We start from the raw sequence: 22,468 nt of genomic DNA on the forward strand, positions 1-22,468 counted from the left end.
GTAGTGTCAATTATAATTTACTCATAGAGAGAAAAAATAATATAATTTTAAAAGAATATTACAGGGAAATCTTCCATAACAATCAAGAAAAAATATATATTATGAGTGACTGCTGATGGCATTATTATTATTAAAGTTATCATGCTTATTAAGATTGCCAGACACTATGTGTTATAATACTTTTTTTGTTTTACTTTTTTATTTTTATCTGGCAAAGTTTTACTGAAAGGGCTGAAATCTACCATACTAGAGATCTGCTTTGGTCCAAATGTTAAGTACAGCCTGAATTACAGGATTGTACTGCATCAGTGAACAATGATAAAGAAAAATAAGTTTTTTTCAAGTTATGCTTACTGGGAAAATGAAATGTATTAGTGTGACTGTCAGTGAAAGGCAGTTCTGCCATGAGGGAAGATTCACTGGATGAGGAGACCCAAAAGTGATGCAGGGAGAGGAGGCTGTAGTGAGCTATCTCGACCTGATGTAGCACTGGATCACAGAGAACATAAGGCAGAGGACAAGGAAGGAAGCTCTGCAGAAAGCCTTAAGAGAGAGTCTATGTGAATGGGAGAAGCAAGGTGTGGATCGCATGGGAAGAAGGGACAAGTAAGCTGGATGAGCTGGACAAGAAGCTGGGGGCAATGGACGGAAGGTTGGCTGGGCATGGAGCCCAGAGATTTAGAGGAAGAGCTGGGAAAGAGATGGACTGTGACATTTGGAGAGAGGCTGAAGAGGACTGGACAAAGCAGGAGGAAATAAAGCATCCTCTGGGGACCCTGCTCCTCACTAGGAAGGGAACTGGACCCAGTTAGGGTTGTTTCTGAGTCTTCCTATTTTTCTGCCATTAGCAGATAAAACCAAAGACAAAATGACCCATTGATCTACAAAAGCAGCTCTGTGGAAAGTGCTGAAGTGTATTACTGGATTACTTGAATTTCCTTTTTCAGTTTATTTAAATAAAAGTGGGGTGGGTGGAAAATTTCATAGAGTTTCATTTCCTTGACACTCACATATGTAGGGAGTTACATATTATGGTCCTTTGTATTCTTGTACTTTTATTCAGCATTCATGACTACCATGGCATCCACAGCTCCAAAACTGTGCTTCTTGACAGTGAAGCAAATTAATTTCCCCCCTTGCCCCAAAGAAATCTAATAAGCTCTGTACATGAATAGAAGCAGAGATAAAGAAATTAAAAAATGAGGGTGATGTGGAGTAGGCTGCCTAATACGAGAGGCAGAGAGCTTGGAGTCAGTGAAGGTCAGACGGGGACTCAGTGGCTCAGAAAAGCAGAGAAATCATGAAGAAGTTGAAAGGACAGAGCATCAAAGGAAAATCGAGGCAAAAGAATGACCGCAGTTATGGCCATGAGTCATCAGAACTGGCATTTGACAATCCATGTTCAGGATTGCCAGAAGGTATATTAGTAGAAAAATGACATCATTGAGCTACTTTCTAAATGTGGTAACATGAAAATATAAACATCTCTTTATGTCCCATTAAAATCTACTGCACAAAAGAAGGATTAATTACATGAAAGGAAGAGATTTGCTAAGGTATCTGGATGCATAGCCTTAACTAAATAGCTGCTTTGCTTTGCTAGACAACTTTGAATATCTTACCCAACATACTCTGGTTGCAAAGCAGGGAGAATCAAGGACAATCTGCAGTCTTTACAATGGATATTTTAATTGTATTTTCACATTTTCAAGCTCAAATGCTGATCATACAAATATTTGTGGCATTTCAACTGACTAGATATTTTTAAATGAAATGATTTATGCAATGGGAATGTAAATGATTTACACAAAAGGCTTTGAATAGCTCTTTTAGAAACATTATAGCCTATTGTACAAAACTGTACCTTTTTCAAAGTGAAATTTCAACACAATGGCTTTCAGCAGCTGCTCTCAAGCCTCTGTGGTGCTTTGTATGAACTCTGCCTGCAGTACTTTATGCCTCATTTCCCCTAACTTGACATTGCTTATATTTGTTGAATAATCAGTGAAAACATATCATCATTAAAAATGTTTACAGTTCTATTCTAACGGGAATAACAATAAAAGGGTAAGAGCAAAAATATGTCACTTCAGACAAAAAGCAGCACAACTGCACCCTTCAGAGAGGCCTCAGAAGGAACTATGAAAATCATGCTGTTGGGAAACTATTTGGCTTCTTTCAGATTTTTTTACTGCTTCTTTCTTTTTTTTTCATGTGGTGGATGTTTGCATGAAAACAAGAGGTCAAGTTCTGCTCTCACATCAGCATAAATTTGAAATTCAACAGTTACTGTAAACAAATAGCAATGTAAGCAAGAGAAATCCCACACTGGCTTTCCAAGTGTGTTTTATGGCCAATGACCTAGATGTTGGACTGAATTTTTACCCACGGTGCATTGCACCGAGACCTCTGGAATTAATCTTCTTCAGTGTGACTTTTAAAGGAACCCCCTTTTTTTTTTATTTTTTTATTTTTTACTTAGGATCTAGAGGATGTCTCACTGCTTAATTGGTGGACAGGGAGCGGTGTGCTTGGAAGTATGGGAAATGTGCGCTGGTGCCTCTTTTTGCCTATACATCCTGTCTGACAGCAGACAAGTGAGCTAATACATGTGTGCCCTAGTTTTCTCATCTAGGCATGAATGCATGTTTACCTTAACAAAACTTTTGGGTACCACTTGGCAATATGTGGAAAGCCCTTTGGTTGGAAGGGGCTATTGAAAGGCAGAGTATCATTATGTGAGCAACAGCCAGACAGATTCGATCCTTTTTTTATCCCAGCCATCAGAGTAAACAACACAAGTTGGAACAACACGCTGTTTCCAGAATGTGGTTTTAAAGAATGTGTTATGAGATTATGTTGTCACCATGGTTACAGATCCATCTAAAGAAGTGAATGCACTAAAACTATTTTAAAAATTAAGTAAGTATTAAGTAGCAGTTTAAAAAACAGGTGTTTAGGAATCAGTGTTTTTATTTTTGTTATTTTAGTTAATACTAATGAAAGCCGTGGCCTGAAAGAGCTAGCCAGAAAATAGTAGCATGACTGGTTAATGTTTAGAAGGTAGATCACTGCATGGATACTCAGTACTGTTCCCAATTCTCTCCATTTTGTCCTGAATTTACTTGATATGCAGTGAAAATTCATGCTGTAGGAAGAAATGTGAACAGTGTCCTTCGATAAGAATCATTGTATTGAGCCCAGGATGTAACATGGCAGGTGACAAGCCTGCTCTGAGATGAGAATAAAAAGCTCGACAAACTCATGCAGTCATGGAAATTGTGGTGTGAGTGATATTTAATTATGTATTTGAACTGTGGTAACACTTGCAGCCCTTATTTTGTATAGCAAGAGCACAGCATCCCAAGGGGCTTCTACATTGTTAATTGAGTTCCCCAGCCCTGGTTCCCAGTTACCCGTACCGCAGGGATGCCAGGACCTTTCCAGGCTCCTTTCTGAGTGAGTAATCTTGTTTCCTCCAGGAGAAAAGCAGGGCATAGTTGGCACGGTAGTTTGCTCCAGGGTTCACTCCAGGCAAAAAATACGAAATACATGGTGCCAAACTGGGCTCCTTTAGCCTGGGACAGACTTCTGACTTGATGCCAGCAGGCCCTGTGCCCACAAAGACAAGCGCATACCCTCAAGACATGCTGCAGGGCAAGCAACGCCTGCCTACCTTTGGCATCCTGCTCTGGAAACGCTGCTCTGGTAGGCTGCTGTACAGATTTCCCTTTTTTTTTTTTTTTTTTTTTTTTTCAGATTATCTCACTTTATTATCACTTTGCAAACACAACATATTCTAGTTACCTCTCATGGCCACAGAGCCAGGAATTACTTCCTGAGGCAGATGAGTTTACTAAAGTAGATGTAGCCACGCACACTTTGCACTTGTCTTGAACACTATCGTGAATGTATTCCCTTCTATCTGAATACCAAAATTTTAGGAAAAGATAGAGCTATTGATTATTAATGAACCGTGAATGTTTAGTATGAGGGATTACTTTCTGTAATCATAAAAGGGATATGCAAATTATAATACATACATTCAACCATATGACATGTGGTTGTCTGTCAGAAACTTACACATTCTCTAAGAGGTTGTAACTAAAAGAGTTGAGCTTTGGGAGAAACTCAGCATATGGTACTTAAAGAAAAGCTGATTTGAAAAATTGTACTGCCACTACATCTAAATATAATCCTTAAAAGAGAGGAAAAAAAGTATCAAAAACCAGCACTGTAATTACCAGGCTGGTAATGCTTACCAACCTACTTCATTTATCAAAGCACATTATAAAATGAGCAGAGAATTTAACTCAGGGAACCTATACCACTTTCAATTATCAGCCCTATAAATTACACAGCCAGTGAAATGCAATGAGATCAAAGACTCTGAACCATTTGATTTTCTTACACATGAGTGAGTGGCTACTGGGTACATTGATAACTCACCAATGCTGAGTAACTAGGACAATATTGAACTCTGTGTATGTGGCACTCCTGACAATGGCAGAGAAATGAACCAGTGGATACTCTGGAGGCTTGTTCAGCAACAGAAGGCCGGTGTACAGATAAGCTAATGTCTCATGAATGTGCTAATGAGTTTGGCTTCTAACCCCATGAACTAAAAACACTGGGGCTGATTTATTTTTCTTTGTCTCTTTAGAATACATATCATCTGTATAAATTGAAATGCAGTCTCTCGAGTGTTTTAAGAACAATTTCTAATTTCTAATCTATTCAAGACATCCTCCAAAATTTGTATTATATCAATATCAGGTGCCCTGTATTATTTCATTATATATTTCTTATGGACTACTCAGCCTCTTTTTCATCATCTATTAGAATAGAGAGGGTAGATGTTTTGACAATATTTACCCTGCAAATTTCATTGAAGTCTTACGGAGACATGACAGAAAATACTGTCTTTAGCTATGAGGCTGATCCCAGGCTAGTAGTCTTTCTGTTTTCTTCCAATAGCACTTACTCAGGGCTTAATTGTACAATTCTGCTTTCTGAGGTTGTTTTTTCACATACTCTCCTGAATAAATTTTATATATACTGTGGAAAAGGAGTGAGAGAGAAGGGAAGGAGAACAAAAGTTCATGCAAAGGCCTTTTCTCCCCTTATCTACACTCACTGAAGTGTTTTGACACATACTTTGACACATGCTATACAGTCTCTAAGTTTTGCTAGCAATGGTGGTGCTGCTTCTTCCTGTGCAGGAATGGGGTTACACATTGCAGGGCATATGGGCTCTGTGTCAGCCAACTCCTGACTCAGCAGCCAGCGTTTCAGCAGGTAACCAGTTCAGCAGGCAAATCCATGCTCCTCCCTGTCATAAGGACAGTAGCTGAGAAATAGCAAGTCCATCTCCAGGCTTGTCACAACAACTGAGCACCATTCCTCATTTATGGTATGCTATAAACTGACAAGCCTCGTGTATTTACCTCAGGCTTTAACCGTATTTCTTTTTGTGTATTTCCTTTTACACGTGAAGATGGAGATTTTGGTATCCAAACAGTCTGCATAAAAATCTGTGTGCACCAAACTAAGTTTTTCACTTAGGAGAACTCAGTTTTTCACTTAAGGAGAATTTTAACACAAAGAGTAGACAAGAAGAGTCAGTTCAACCTGATGAATGTCAGAGTTTGTACAATCCACTGAATGTGTGAAGCATTATATAATTGCTAGGTATTATTAGTAGTCTTGAGTGAGTAATTCATGTTGAATTATCTGTTTGCCAAATGCCATCTCTCTGTTTGTGAACTGTCATTGAAAAAGCATGATTATTTTTTATGTTTTATTCTTTGGATTTGTTGAAAACTCCTCTCCAAATAGCTTCTGTCAGTAATCCTTACACTGCTGCTTATTCATGAGCAATTCATTGTAAGTGTCTGATGGTTGCAATTTAAGCTGTTTTGACTGCGCTCTTAGGTATTTGATATACTTCCTTTCTGACATTTGATGACTGTAACTTTGAACTGTATATGTAGCGTAGATGCTCACCCAGGCCAGTATTAAATTTTCTTTCCATGAGTATTGTCTCATATCTGCCTCAACATAAAATGTAGCCACGTTTTAACATTTATATTGCGGTAGTGACAAGAAGTCAATCAATTTGGAAATACATTATTTTGAAAATGATGCAAATATTCAGTGAAATAGTCCCTATTCCAAATTATTTAATGTGTAGAAGAAATTCTAGTCTGTAGGAGAAAATAAATAGAGTCTCAGTAAGGTGATCTGAAATTAGAAATGGAAGTGAAATGTTTTTACAAGAAAAATGTTTATCAAATAGCTATGGAATGCTGTATTTCAGCTAAATGTCTGTACATGTAAAATACACCCTAGCACATTGTGCTAACTGGACAAAGGTACATGGAAATATATTTCGTAATATATTTCATATTTTCTGAAGGAAGGGGAAATTAAGATGTAAATCTGGAAAGACAAAATAACATGCACTAATTTATAGAGCATTTGCTTAATCATATCTCAACGCTGCTCCATGCTGAGGGTGTGCCTGAGGTTGTATCAATGGCAAAGCAAAAGTAGTTGAAAACTGTGGACCAGTCTAATTTCAAAAAATATTTAGACTCTGAAGTCCCTAAAAATACGGCAGCAATATCTCTTTGAAAGTAACATTTATAATTAAAGTAAGGGTTTTCTTTAATAAAATAAAATTGTCTAACAGTTTCCTAATTGTTGATGCATAAGGAGTTAACAGAGAAGGATAACAGACTAGAATCAGAGAAGGAGAAATACAAAACAACTGTATGTACTAGGGTCTGCTTTACTCCAGTTAAATTGCGTTTGGTGTAATCCCCCCAAAATCAGAACTTCGCTGCAGAAGAGCATTTCAACATTAAGTAAAACAACAACAACAAAAATGTTAAAGAGAGCATTAAAATCACTTTGTCAATATATCATTGCATGTCTGTGGAATCAACGGAGCTGAGGTTGTTTCCAACTAATGTTTTTCAAAATACTGGACATTTTTCATTCTTTTTAAATCATCACTCTATTTTGATCTGAGACATTTCATTTTCTATTTCTTGCATTTCAAGTAGCAGGGCTTTTTGAAAGATTGGTGTGCTTACCTGATGTCAGAAAGAAGTACCTTCTGCTCACGCATTGGTGCCAGGGAAGGTGGAAAGAATAACCTGTTATAATTCAACCCTGATGTAATCATGCATCATCTATAATAAGTATACAAGTACCCTTTTCAGTGCAGTTCTTTGTATAAAACAAAAGAATGGAAGGCAGTTAACCTCTTGCTGTATACAACCATGAAAAAACAGATGAAAATAAAATGTTGAACAAGAGATAAAGTACTACTTTAATGTGACTGAGAAAGCTTCTTTGCAAGAATAGCCATTTGAATGGCTGAACTGGAAGGACTTTGTGTAATAGCAAAACTGTCAGATTGTGGGAAACTCCATGTTCTGAGTACAGTTTACAGATAGACAATGGAATCTCAAGGTTTCAGGGCTATTTGTGCACCTGCAAAGGAGATAGACAAGACAGATTATGAATTCTTGCTACCTGGATCAGACCTTGCACTCTTGGAAATGAGTGGCAACACACCTACTGACATCCGTGGAAATAGAACCAGGAGCCGTTGAAAACACATATTGATCCATATTCTACCCTGCTGGATGGCTCATTTTATGCCTCTTGAACAAGAATGTAAAGAAGGCATTTATATGTATTATGCCATCTGTTTAGGAGGATGAATAGATTTTTCATTTTAAAAGTGCATTTCTCTTAAGTATCTGGAGTTTCAAAGAAAGTGAAACAATATAAAATACCAAACTAAAATAGTCCATGGCCTTATTCTGCCATGACTTATATCTAGTGCAAGTTACTTAACTGCAGTAGGGTTGCCCAGATTTATGTTAGGATAATTATGGGGAATAGGATCTAATTGTAGTGTACAGCGCTGGTTTAAGCTGACAGATAACAGGTTGTTATGTATTAAACATGTACATACATAGAGTAACAATATGTTAAATATCTCATTAAATCTTGATAGATAGTGTTGGGAAGATGTAAATTAGAGTACCAATTATTCTGTTGCAGTGATAATGAAGCATTAGCATCTTTTTTCACATGGATATATATTTATGCAGCTAACAATAACTCTCCTTAGGGAAGCAGATTGGATGACTCGATGTTGACCTCCAAGCTATTTCTCCTACTTTTAAAATTTCGTGTATAAAGGATGCATATGTCTGGGAGGGAGGACACTAGTGACAGTCTAAGAGAACAGAACAGAACAGTATAAACAGTGTATTTTGGAGTGCTTTATTACATAAGAAAACTAGGGAAGAGTGGACTTGAGGTAAAGAAAAACAAGCTATGGGAAATGACATGAAGAACAGTGTTTCAGACAGGAGAAGTACCATGGAGAGCCAGGAAACTGTCATCATATGTAACATCAGTCCAGAACACTGATTCACTGCTCCCTTTAAAAAGGTTTCCTCATGCGTTTCCATTCCACAGTTATTTGTCAGTCCAACAAATACAAGAACAAAGATTAAACGTCAGCAAATATATCAGGCTCTTCCTTTCTTCCGTATGGTGTGCTTTCACAAACTACCGGTCCAATCTACCAGTTTTACAGCTTGAAAGACATAACTTATTTCAGGTCTTGTAGGAGCAGATATTGACAGTAGCAGAGAAGAGCTTATATATAAAAGTGTGTTCAGGTTAGATAGAAGGACCAGATTCACTCTTTCTAAAATTTCCTTTGAATGTTGGATGGCTGGTTTCCAAAGTTTTTAAAACATTTTTTTACCTCTTCTCTAAATAACTGTTCAATCATGCCACTGAATCCATCTTCATATGGTAATAGATAGCCCAGGCAACATCTTGAAAGAGCAGAAAATACTTCAGACTCAGAACCATCAGGAGATAGTGCTATGAAGCCTAGTAAAAGCTGGAAGAGTATCTGGAGGAGTGAAACGGTCATCTATTGGAATTACAACATAAATGTCAGGGGCCTGCGGGAGAGTCAGAGAAAGGAACCAGGAAGAGAGATTTGTAAAGAAAAATAAAGGAGGAAAAGGAAATTTATTCAACATAATTGAAATACTGGTGAATAAGAATACACTGCCCACCCAGGTCAGAGACCCAGACAGCCTGGAGGAAGGGGCCATCAGGAGCTCCATGAAATTAAGCTGGTCCAATGGTGGAGCCCTGCCCTGGGCAGGCAGAGCCCCTGCCAGCACAGGGGCTGGGGCCCGCCTGCCTGGGGAGCAGCTCCGAGGAACGGCCCCGGGCCCTGGTGGGCAGCCCTCTGGGCACAAGCTGGCAGAGCCCTGGAAACGAAGATGGCCGACAGCCTCCTGGCTGCATCAGCGGGGTCATGGCTGGAGCCTGTGGGAGGGGATCATCCACTCTGCTCAGGGCTTCTTAGATCGAACCTGGAATGCCACTTCCATTTTGGGGCCCCCACTATAAGAAAGTCATGGACAAACTGTCACAAGTTCAGCAGAGGGACTGGAGCTGCAGCCCTGTGAGAAAAGGATGAGGGAGCTGGGCTGATTCAGCCTGGAGAATAAATGGCTTTGGGGTCCTAAATGCAGCCTGCCTGGTCCTAAAGGGAGACTGTGAAGAAAATGGAGCCAGTATCTTCACAGGGGTGTGTTACAAGAGTAAGAGAGACTACATGTTTAAGCAGAAACAAGAGAGGATCAGACCAGTCAGGAAGAAAAACTTTGTCCTTGAAGAGGTCAGGCAGCAGAGCAGCCTGCCCAAGGAGGCTGTGCAGTCTCCATTCTTGGGGGTTTTCAAAATCCAGCTGGATTCAAACCCCAACTCTAAGCAGCCTCATCTGATCACACATTGGATCCTGCTTTGCTCAGGAGACTGGAAAAGATAACCTCCTGAGATCCCTCCCAACATAAAGTGTCCTTTCATCCTATAATTTATCTGTGGGAAAAGAATTTGCAGGGAGTTTTGTGCTGTTTCACACGTCCCTGAGTTAGAGATAATGAGGAAAACAGCGGTAGAACCAAAAACTTGAGCAAGGTTGAGATAAAGTAAATTGGCTAGTGTTAAAGATGAGCTTTGGGCAGTGGCCAATTGCTGGCTGGCTCAAGGCGCGTGTCTGAGGGTCTATAACCAATTGTAAGACAGATTCGGGCACGTGGACAGCGCGTGGGGCTATGGGGAAAGTATATGTAGTAGTGAAAAAGGGTAATAAATGTCTCCTGTTCAAGAGCCATCAGGAGTCCATGTTGTGCATCCCTTCATTTATCTATCTTCAATCTGGATAACATTTGAGAAGTTCTTATTTTTAAGACTTTTTGGACATCTTTGTGCAATTTGTCCCTGCACCTGGAAGACTATAGCAGACAATACAATTCTTCTCACTGAACTTACAATACATCTTTAACTTTTGGCTGATATATGCTAATTACCATCACTCTCCTTATGCTGAGTGTTTTTAGGGGATACCATATACTAGAGATTCCTCTAAGTATGATTTTGGATGTGACCACCCTGTCTGAGACAGAAGAGAGCTTGGGTTTGTCAATGCAAATTGGCCATATCATATGATGCAAGGCTAGGCAGTGGCCTCTGGCCCCTATTAATGACAAGAATAGGCCTATTACTGCCTCACAATGGCATCCCTAAAAGATCTTCTTTAGTAAAATATGCTTCTCTAAATTATATAGCTATGGACTTTATCTAAATTATATTGAGTTGTAAAAGTTCAAGGACCTACGAATGACTTGCTGCAGCACCCTTCTTCTCTGAACAGGACAATTGATGAGGGAGGGTGATGAGCTGCCCTCTGAATCCAAAGGGATTCTGTGAGAACTGATTTCCATTCAAGACAGACTTTGTGCATCTCAGAATTGGGTTCCCTCTCATCCTACCTGTTGCTTATAGATCATGAGGAGTCTAGCTTAATACTTGGTTGTAATTCTGTATTGGAAATAAAAACATTTCAAGTCCAGCTGTAATACATGCTGAGGGCCTTTTTGAGAATGAAGTGTGATGTGTATTGTGGAATCGAATGTCAAAGAGAACAAAGAGAAGTAGGAGATAATTCTCAGGTATGGGGTGAATTCTGACATTTAAAAGGAAACCAACATGTTGAAAGGCTGTAGGATATACTGAGAATTTCAGCAAAACTAAGGAAATAATAAGGATTTAAAGGAAAGTAATACATTTGGGCAATGTGGTCTAGTGGAAGGTGTCCCTGCCCATGACAGAGGGTTTGGAGTTAAATGATCTTTAAGGTCCCTTCCAACCCAAATCATTCTGTGATTCTCTGATTCTCGGATTTATTAAAGAGATGAGCACTGGGAAGGGAAATATACATCTTGGTTGTATCTTGCATTTTTTTAAATAACATTTTTTAAATGAAAATATTTAATGGTTGAAATATCTGCATCAATATTCATAAATTACTCCGTAAAATGATAATAATAAAATTTGGCACCAGTTGGTATCTCAGAGTTCTTGTATGACATTCAAAGAGGGAGGGTTATAATAAACAGCTAGGTACAATGGATTATAATATTGCAGATACATTGCACGTTTGCTCCATTAAACTGTTGTTGTTGTTTTTGGTTTTTTTTGTCTTGTTTTTTAATATTCTTTGCCATTATTTTATCTATAATTATCAAGTTAGAGACTTCAAAGAGGTAAATGTGGATTTGTCTGCTCTTCCTTGGTTATTAAGAGAAATAAAATATCAAAATCATAGACAGATCATTAAATCATAGACAGATCATTAAATGTAATAACAAAGCAGTGGAAAAGATGAAGGGGAAGACATCTGTTTCATGTAGGATTTATATTTAGTGCTGAACAGTGGGGGTTTTTCCCCTGTAGTTCTGAAGACCAGGTCATCAGAGGAGGAAAGGATTACAGGAACATTTGCAGTGGAATACAGTATTATTTCGGTTTGAAACTGATGAATTGTGAAACATTGATGAAAATGAAGAGTGCTACAAATCACCGCTGTTGAACCCTTTGTGATCAAAGTGAGAAGCTGACAACTGAAAAGAAACTAGCTACTTTCTAGAAATATATTGCTACAGTTTAGCTTGAAAGCCCTTTTTGTGAGTCACTCCATCTCTTTTGTAAATAGTCATTATTAGAATGGCTTGAACCAAAACTGTTGATTCTGACAAGCCTGAACTTTATGAAAGTCCAAATTGGATATCAAAACTTCTTTGCTGTTTGGAATATCTTCAAATAATAAATGTATAAAGATTTCTTCTTATGTTAATATTTTACCAATTGAGCCTTAAATTTATTAAATGCTGAAATAGTCTTATGAAATCCACAGAAATAAAGCTACCATGGAGTAAATAAAATACTTAATATTGTAAGTTTATTCCGGAGCAGGTTACTACAGAATAGTTTCACCTCTCAGTAGGAAGAAAACAGAGAAAAATCTTAAATATTTCATCCCTGATCAGTCAGTCCCAGGAATAGCCTTCCCAGAATCTGCACATTTAGGTATATAGTCATCTAAATACCCCATATGCTTAGATAAAGATAAGGTTGTGGAAGAAATTTGGATTTCTATTCACAATTCCAACTCTAATGGAATGTAATAAAAAATGGGACAGGCAGGAGGGCCAGACAGACTATCATAAGGACCTGCTTGTGGTTCTCCAGCTCAGGCCACTCCATCTTCCAGAAAGAGTTGCTATCTATTTCAAAAGGAAATTGGTGAAGGATGATTAGTGGATCTCCAGATTACAGTTTGGACTTCTCTGCATGGTATGGGGACCTGTGTGGGTCCTCCTTGTGCCCACAGCATCTCCAGGGTCTCCAGGAAGAACTGAAGAGAGTGGTGTCACTGCCAAACCCTCCTTTGCTGTCTTCTCAGGCAGTCTTCAAGAGAACCCAACTCCTTCTGCAGCTCCTTAGGTGTGTTTGTGAAAGTAACATAGCAAAAAAAGAACTGGCCCTGTATAATATCTGAAGACACATGCACACTGAATTGTTTGTTGCCTCTAGCCATTCTTTCTACATGCAAAGATTACAGCTGTGTTTGTGAGGATGTTGGAAACAGATATTTTCCTTGCAGACCATGTCACAGAAAGGTTGTCTCTAGAAGAGCTGAACAGGTGGGTCACTGTGTGGGCCCCTGGGATGAAGGAAAGTGTCAGGCAGTGGGTGCATGTGTAGCTTTGGGGCAGGTGTCAGGCCCAGGTTTCTTCCAGAGTTTCATCCACTGGGGCTTGTTTGCTGTGATTAGTCATTGCCAGTGAGAGGGCAGTGTCCTGCTCTGGGACATCAGTTAGTTCCTCTGCAGATGAAGTCCTTGGTGCTGCTGTCAACCAAGATAACAAGTCACCTTTCCCCAAAGAGAGAGGATGGTATGAACACAAAGAGTTCAGTGAAAAATAGCTGCTCATCCAACTAGTAAAAGAAAAGTGCAAATAGAACTAATACTGTTTACCATATCAGTACACTGAAACTAATATCCTTTAAAAAGATTCTACAATGACACTCCTTACACATGCTGCTATATACATTAAAAGACGGCATGTATTTTTAACTTCCTTTTCATTAATGATTCAATGCGTATTTGTTAAATTGTCTTTCATCTACTCATTGACTACATAGAGAGATTTTACAAGGAGCTGCTGAATCTACTACATCTACTAGCATTTCTTTTAACTATGCAAGTACCCAGCTTTTTGCTGTCATATTGGTGAATGAAATGCTAATAGGATTGATATTTGCAAAGATCAAAAAGAAAATACACGTGGAGCTCAGCAGTGATCACATCTGTTTAAAATAACACATCTTTGATGGGATACCTAGACAAATTGGAAACTGTGATTATTTTGTTTACTTGTTTTAGAAGTTTTCCAGTTTACAAGAGCTTTCAAAATACTCTACGTAATTACCCCAATAATTTTTTCATGGTAAGAACAAGGCTTAGAAGACAAGATGATACCTTTATACCCACTAATACAGCTGGATGTGCCAGCTCTGAGGTACCCAAGTTCTCATTCAGAAAACGGTGATTTTAATCAATTTGAGAACTGTTGCTGTGAGTTAAAATACCACTATTAGTTAGATTTGGACTTGAGTCTAACTTGAGAAAAAAAAGCTTGTTGGCATATAAGGAACAGAGGGAGTGTTGGAAGGGAACAGGTGGGAAGGTTTATAGTTTCAGTTGGACAGGAAGACAGATAAGGTAATCATTGCTGGTGAAGCACAAAGGACTTAGTAGGGGGTGAGAAACATATGTGCCATCAGACTAAAACTCTACTGAATCCACGATTTTAGGTCTGGGCAGTTCTTCCTTTCTTAGTTGATCAGATTTCCTAAAAAAATAATTAATAGATAACCAATCATGAGCAACACAGATACTTTATATATTCTTATTTCTTTTTTTTCTTAATATTTTCTATGATATCATACAGATTGAGTTTAGAGGTAGAGGTGACCAGATACACAGATGCAGATATAGATAGACATAATCTCTATCTACCTGGATATAGTATACTATCTGTAGTAGCCACAATACATAAGAAAATCTTTGCCAGCATGACATTTTGAAAGATTTGATTTTCTTCCTGTAAGTAAATTGCCTACAATTCATTTCTATAAGCTTCTGCAAAAAAATACCCAGCGTTCTATAAGACCGAACCTTCACTTGGTCTGAGGTGCTGCAGATTTTCAAACTTTATAAGGCAACTGATAAACAAACTATTCTAATCTTCCATTTTTACAGTAATTGTCCTTGCTACTTCAAGGTTTTTCATCAAGTAGCAGAGAGAATGTCTAAACTGATTTACTTGGCTACTGTAGAAGTACCTCCTGGACAGTAAATATAACAACTGCTTATTTTTAGAAATATTGCTAGAGGAAGGGAGAAAGACTCTGTCGTTATAAACCAATAGATACAAACAATGCGTACCAGTCCATAAAAGTAAAGAGGAAAAAAACATAATGTCAGAAGGAAAGGTGGCAGTTTATGATGGTAATGGGCGATGGGATCTGCCTCAGATTACTGAGAGGTCCAGTGCTCACTGTTTGAAAGGGATAATGCACTAAGAAAGTTTCCAGAAACAGTGATATGATTCTGCCAACATCCAGACATTAATTTGGATTATGCTTACTTTAATAAATAAGAAGCTCATGAGTAACATATCAGTGGATACAGAGAAACTAAACTGGAATTATAATCTCTATATTCAACATGTCTTTACGTCTTCTCCAGGCATCTGCTAGTAGCTGTGGTCAGAGAGTATAGGCCCTTGCTGTGAGCTGTTACAACTCTAACCATCCTAGGTACTTGCCTGATTGGTTTTGCAGGTTGGGTTAACAGATGTAGATTTAGAGGGTGAGAGAGGTTAATAGACGGACATAGGAATGGATTTTTTTTAAACAGGACAACTACAAAATTTGTTTCCGAACACTGAGATTCTACATATAGTCTTTATGGAGCCCTGTGATTCAGACAAGGTTTCTGGCAGATGATACAGCTGCATCATGGTTAATTCAGGACTTGCTGTGATATGCACATTGCATCACAGAATCACTTGCTAAGGATGTGTAGGGGTTGGTGTTATGTTACCTGGTACTAATGAGCAATCTAATACTAGCTAGAGTTGTTTGTTATTGTTTCATAGTTTTAAATTTTAATTATTGTTAGAACTGTGCTTTTAAAAATGCAAATGTTTTATAATAACTGTTAGCTACCAGAAAATTCAGATTTCTTGCAACTATTTAGACAAAAGTGAAGAAACCACTTTTTTACAGGTGTTTGGAGAAAGACAAGGTCTCACTTAGCCTTAAGGGCACGTCATTCTAAATATACTCCAAAAATGAAATAATGTTTTATTCAAAATGGAGGATTTATCAATAAACATATGGAAATTTACTGAAAGCTTCCAACTGTGGCAACTTGGCAAAGCAACACATTTTGGCATTTCATTCTGTTTGTACATATGTTTATCACAGAATCACAGAACTGAAGGGGTTGGAAGGGACCTCAGGAGATCATCGGGTCCAACCCCCCTGCCAAAGCAGGTTCCCTAGAGCAGGCTGCCCAGGTAGGCATCCAGACAGGCCTTGAATATCTCCAGAGAAGGAGACTCCACAACCTCCCTGGGCATCCTGTTCCAGTGCTCCGTCACCCTCACTGTGAAGAAGTTCTTTCGCATGTTGGTGCAGAACTTCCTGTGCTCCATCTTGTGGCCATTACCCCTTGTCCTATCCCCACAAACCACTGAAAAGAGGTTGACCAAATCCCTCTGTCTCCCACACTTCAGGTATTTATACACATTAATGAGATCCCCTCTCAGTCTTCTTTTCTCCAGGCTGAACAGACCCAGGCCTCTGAGCCTTTCCTCATAGGGAAGATGCTCCAGGCCCCGTATCATCTTTGTGGCCCTCCGCTGGACTCTTTCCAGGAGATCCCTGTCTTTTCTGTTCCGGGGAGCCCAGAACTGGACACAGTACTCCAGGTAAGGCCTGACCAAGGCAGAATAGAGGGGGAGGATCACCTCCCTTGACCTGCTGGCCACATTCCTTTTAATGCACGCCAGGATCCCGTTGGCCCTCTTGGCCACCAGGGCACACTGCTGGCTCATGGTCAAAAAAAATGGTTTAACTCGCTTAAAAAAAATGGTTTAACTCACTTAAATGTCATTGAAAATTAGGATGCACATTCATTAGCAGAGTCTACCACTTTAGGACCAGATTTGTCATCCTTTACCTAACAAGTAGTCCCAATGAAGTTATTGGGTGTAATCCTGACTCTGAAATAGTCAAGAGGACACAGTGAGTACACATTTTCAGTAAGCACTGTGGGTTTATATCACACATGGTTTCCTAAAGAAAGAAAGTGTTTAAGGATAATAGTCTGATGTTGTGGCTCCATCTTGATTTCTTGAGTTTATTTACCTACATTCCTTTGGAGTTTGAATTGGACAGCTCTGTATTTCTCTTGCTCTTTCTTTAGCCCAAGAGAACTGCAGGCCTTTTTGAAATTTTTTGCAGGTTCCCAAACCATAAATATTTCAATTTTTAACCAATGTGTAAGTTTACTGCTGCTAAATAATAAATAATACATTATTATTATTATTACTCATCTTCAGCATCATAATGAAAACAATAAAAGAATATAAGAATTTATTGCCTTAAAATAATTTTGTCAACTTTTTTCCTGAATAGAGATATTTCAGCTCCCTATACGTCAATAGGAAAAGTTTGTTCAAAGCCAGTCACTATAAAACAGGTTCTCAACTTGACACCTGCTCTATTAGCACACATTCTGCAGCCATGTACAGACTGTTAACAGCTTTGAAAGACAGATCTACTGCTTAGTGCAGGAAATCGGTCCTTTAAACTATATGAAATACTGATACACTGTGGGAGTCCCACATTTAGGAACTGCTTGAATAAGAAATAGGATGTTTCTGACTTTCGTTCGAACAGTGGTGAACAAAAATATCTGTGTATGACTTATATAGACAAGGGGATATTTTCTTAATTGTTGATGATGAGTATCATCATAGCATGCTGTTTTAAATTTTCTCATGAAAAGTTAACAATCTGGCCAAAATGTATCAGTTTATGTTTGTTAGTCTCCTTCACATCCTTAAAATGAAGTGTTCTTACATATCTATGCTAGTACTATTTATTATGGGAGATAACGTAAAAAGTGTAAGACAGTGATTGCAAGAAATTCCACAGGCACTCTTTTTTAAAGCAATGAAATATTCATATTTTTTTCAGTATATACTTCCACTATATCCACTTCAATACACCAGGCTAATAAATTCTTTTTTTTTTTCCTCTGTTACAAGAAAATAAATGGAAATGATTAGTCAGTATTTGCCATCAGATTACTAGAAAAAAATAGTAATAATAAAAAAGTAAATTTTATTAATCATTTTACACACAGTGGTGCAGCAAGATGCCAAGTGATTTCCATAGTTCTTGTTTGGTATTTGTTGCCGTTGTGTTTGGGTTTCTTTTGGTTATTTGGTTTTTATGATATTTACAAATTTATACTTTAAAATAGGTTGCTCAGCCTGGCTACCTTTCACCTAAATTGGGGTAAATCGTGCCTTGCTGTAGTTCTAAAGAAACTATTACAAGCTGAGAGCCATACAGCCCAGAAGTCCAGAAATCCTATATTATAACATTATTTCGTTGTATGAAAGCAGTCTGAATGCTGTGATCCCAGTTCTGTTCTTTGGCATCTCCAGAGTGAAGAGGTCCTATAAGAACCAAGAAAATGGGATTCCATATAGTAACAGAATACCCATGAGAGCAAAGTACTCAGCAAAAATATACAGCATGTTCCCACACGGTGACAAATCTGTACTTTCAGATTTCTACTGTGATAATTTTGGTGAAACTTCTGAATTGACAGGAAACAACTCTGACTTTAAATTCCTTCAGATGTTACTGTAAGGTAGTAACATCTGAAGGATGTAACCTTTTAGGATATTTATGATGTGAACTGAACTGATTTTAAAATTATAATCCTTCAACTGTCAGCACATCCTTGCAAAGTTCAATAGATTCATAAATAATGGAAGTTAATATTCCACTACAATACTTATGTAAATTATAAAGGCAGATATATATGTGGACTGCAAAAACAAACACAATATTTTTTTTTCCATTAGTATTACTTCAGGTTCAGAAGAGACAAAATTCGAGGAGTCATATTCAGAATAAAAATTGCACTCCTGTTGCTAATAACTTACATTTTTATTTTAAGAAAGTTTGGTTTTTTTTCATTTTCCAGTGTGCTGATTTAGTCCTTTTGGCACTCACCCAATTTCAAAAGTAAAATAAAGCCTCGGTGCTGCAGTAACATTTCCAGCCTCATCTTTATCTCCATTGTATTGCAAATATTTATCCTTTGCTCTCATGCAGACTCCCACTCAGTACAGTCTGCCAATCTTTTTAAAAGCTTAGGTCAGTAGATTTTTCTCAACACAGCAAAGCTTTCTTGGAAACATCGGAAAGGCTGTACAACAATAAGAGTAGCATCAACATTTTGGCTACAGTCCTTCATACCTAAATGGTTATGACTAGCATAATCATTGGTTCAGTAATAGATGCTTATGGTGTGGGCTGTAGGTTAACTTTCCAAAATCACTGGTGATTTTTCTGTGGGGACTTTGTCTCGAGTAGGATTCCAAAAAGTATTATTTGCATATGTTAGTGAGCATTTATTAACACGTTGCTTTTATCCTTCCTTTACAGAGTTGAGAACTGGTCCAGTAAGATTAAGGTTCCCTGTCAAATGAAGGACTTGGTTACCCAGAATTAAAGGCCTGTAACTTCTAAGCTCCTGCCCCTCCCTAAACTGTACCAGGCACACCAGTTACCAGCATGTTGCACAGAGAACATGAAGTGTTTCAGAATAAGATCTAGACCAACAGCATACAGAATATCCACAGCATGCCTCAGACTAGCACATCTAGCAAGCAACAAGCTAGTTGTACTCAGAAGGAAAAGAGTAGTCATCAGTTTTTTCCCTTGCAGCTGCAGGGAGTTTTTCTTTCACTCCTTTCAAGAACTACTTTTTTTTTTTTTTTTTTCCCAGAAACTGCCTGAAAAGAGGTAGCATTTGTGGTCCACTTTTCAGATCCTTTTGCAGATTTTCAAGGGAGGCCTCATCTTACAGCTGCTCATTTACAGTCTTTCCGTAATTCATGGAAAAAGAGGCAGGCATCTCTGGCAGCAGATTTGTTCTATTATAAGATAGGTGCTTAATACAGACAGAAGATTTTTTCACTGGAGACATTTGTTACTGCTGTAACAGAAAACAAAAAGAAAAGCTAAATGAAGGTGATTGATGCACCTGAGGAACACATGCCAAAGGTCTTGCCCTTTCAGAAGTGGACAAGCTATATTTATCCACAACCAGCCTTTCCCACATTTACTCCTCTGTCCACTTCCCAAGGAGGAAGCAGAAGCTGGCATTTATCGGCCCTTGACCTAGGTACTTGGAAGTCAGCAGAGTCACTGCAGGTTTCCTGCTGAGGCACCTTAAGGCAGCGATTCCACTCACTTCAGCACAACAAATGGATAGCAGCAGGACTGGATGTGGTGCGGAGGCTCATCTTTCTCTCGCTCAACTATAAAGGAAGGGTTCTAAGCTAATATCTTAAACCCCAGGTAATTTATCCTGCTGCATCCATAGTTAAGAGTGTCTTGTCATCTGGTGTTGACTAGGAGATTCGTCTACACCAAGATGGTTTCAGACTTCATTTGTCACATCAGAACACTAATGCACTGCCCAAAATTTTTAGCCAGTCTCAATGGTAACATGATCTCTCCTGAACTCTCTTAAATACATCAGGAGAATAGTTCATCAGTTTTCAATTGCCCAAATATTTTAAGTATTGAGAACTCAAATTTTCTTCTGCTGTTATTAAAAGAATTTGGAAACTCAAGCTAAAGAAAGAAAGGTCCAAAGAAAATTAAATGAACATTGTTGGATGGAGGTTAGAGTAGACTGAGGAAACTACTTAGCTTTCATGACCTGTTTATCAGGTTATTCAAACTTCTTCACTAAAACTTATAGCTTATCTTGGTTTTGGAATGGACTGGTAAGTTTTTAGGGTGTCCAAAATATCTTGAGGAATCCTCTTTCAAGATTTATGTAGATGCATGCTTTATTTAGTTTTTCATTTGAAAACACTCACCATGGATAGTTAAGCTTAGCTAAGCTTAGAATAGTCCTGCACACCACTCAAAAAAAGCAGTTAGAAGATGACTTCACAGCTCGGTTACATTTTCAGTCACTGCCTATTTGAGACAACACACATTTCAAAAGAATAGCCATTTCCTATGCTAGACTAAGTGCAATTTAAAAACTACTTTAGGCTTTAAATATCCAATTTTATACACAGCAATAAAAAAACTTTTCTCCTTTTGATCTTTCGTACTGTTCAGACAGAGCCAAGATTTCCTGCTTCAGGATTTTCCAGGAACTGCCATGTATTTTCATCCCTCAAAACTTTAACTAGTGCCTGTTTAGAACATGTTAAAAGATATTTTCTGCTGCCTGAAATTAGTCACCGATCTTGAGTTTGCTCCATGAGGACAAATGTTAAAAAAATCAATGTTGTAACATTTGTCAAAAAAAAAAAAAGACTAACAAAGCCTCCAAACAAAATGTAGAATGGATACACCTTTGTGTTTTCCTTCCGAAGTGAATAATAAACATGGTAAGCCCTGTAATATTTTTAATATTTTCATATTAAAACTGCCAGGTTTGTGGTTTTATGTAGAGGATGTCCATCTTACAGACCACATGTGAGAAGTCTTAATATTCAAAAATGTGGTGGAGTTAATAAAATGTCTATAATGAACATAACAAAAAAAAAAAGGGGGGGGGGGGGAGAGAGGGCAAAATGTTATCAGCCTTTATTCCAGTAGAACATTAAGATTTCCTTTATTTTTATCAAACTGTTCACTTCTTCATTTACATACCAGTCACTTCTTCAAGTCTTCTAAGGACATGAAAACAGGAAGCCACTTTGGTGAAATCAAAGTTTAAAAAAAGATTTTGGAGTTCTTTTAATACGAAATTATTAGCTACATTTCTTAATATCTTTGTTTTCTAAGAACTGTGTGAAAACAGGTCTTTCCATTTTCTGTCTTGGTAGTGTTCTAGCAGTTTGGTCAGGAGTATATTTTTTCACTCCAATTTCTGGGTTGTTCCTTATGTATTTTGAGTTCAGTCCCTCCAAAAATCTAGCCTTATGGGTACATCTGCATTGCTGTGTTTAATATCCTAGGAGCATTGTTAGAGCCAGAACCAGTGCCTGACCACAGTGGATGAGATCTAGAGTACTCTTAGGGCCAGTTCTGGAGAGGATCCCCTATAATTCTCATATAAACTTGGCATATAGAGCACTGCAATGATATCCAAAGCATAAAGCACCTGCATGCAGTGTGAAAGGGCTCTGGACTCAAGCTGTCACATCTACACTATGAACTCCAGTTTTCTTTGTGAAAGAGCCCTAATGTCACCTGCCACAAAGACAGATAAGTTTCCTGAATTCTGAGAAGGGCAAGTTTCAGGCCAAACCTCCCAGAACACTTTGGCACAGCTACTATAGGCACAAACATAATGTCACAAGTTCAAAGAATTCCAAAATTAACCTGTAAGTGCCACATTTTTTTAATACACTTTGTGTAATACAACCTGCCTCAATTTAATCTCGTGGGAGTTGATTGTAGAGCTCTTTGGAGCCTTAGTAATTTAAAAAGCTTTTAGGAAATAGAGAGAGAGGGAGAGAGAGAGATGACTTTCCTTTCTTTGTGCAGAATGGCAAACTTAAAATCTTCACTCGGTTTTTGAAGGGAGTGTGGATGGATGCATCTCTTGAAGCTGATGTACTGGAACTAATACTGACTGACTGACTGACATTCAACCCCTGACTCTTCAGTGTTAGTTAGCCTAAATTGCCTAAGCCTTTGGTTTCACCTAACT

The sequence above is a fragment of the Anser brachyrhynchus genome (assembly GCF_964034855.1).
Source record: "Anser brachyrhynchus genome assembly, chromosome: 1".
Taxonomy (NCBI): Eukaryota; Metazoa; Chordata; class Aves; order Anseriformes; family Anatidae; genus Anser; species Anser brachyrhynchus.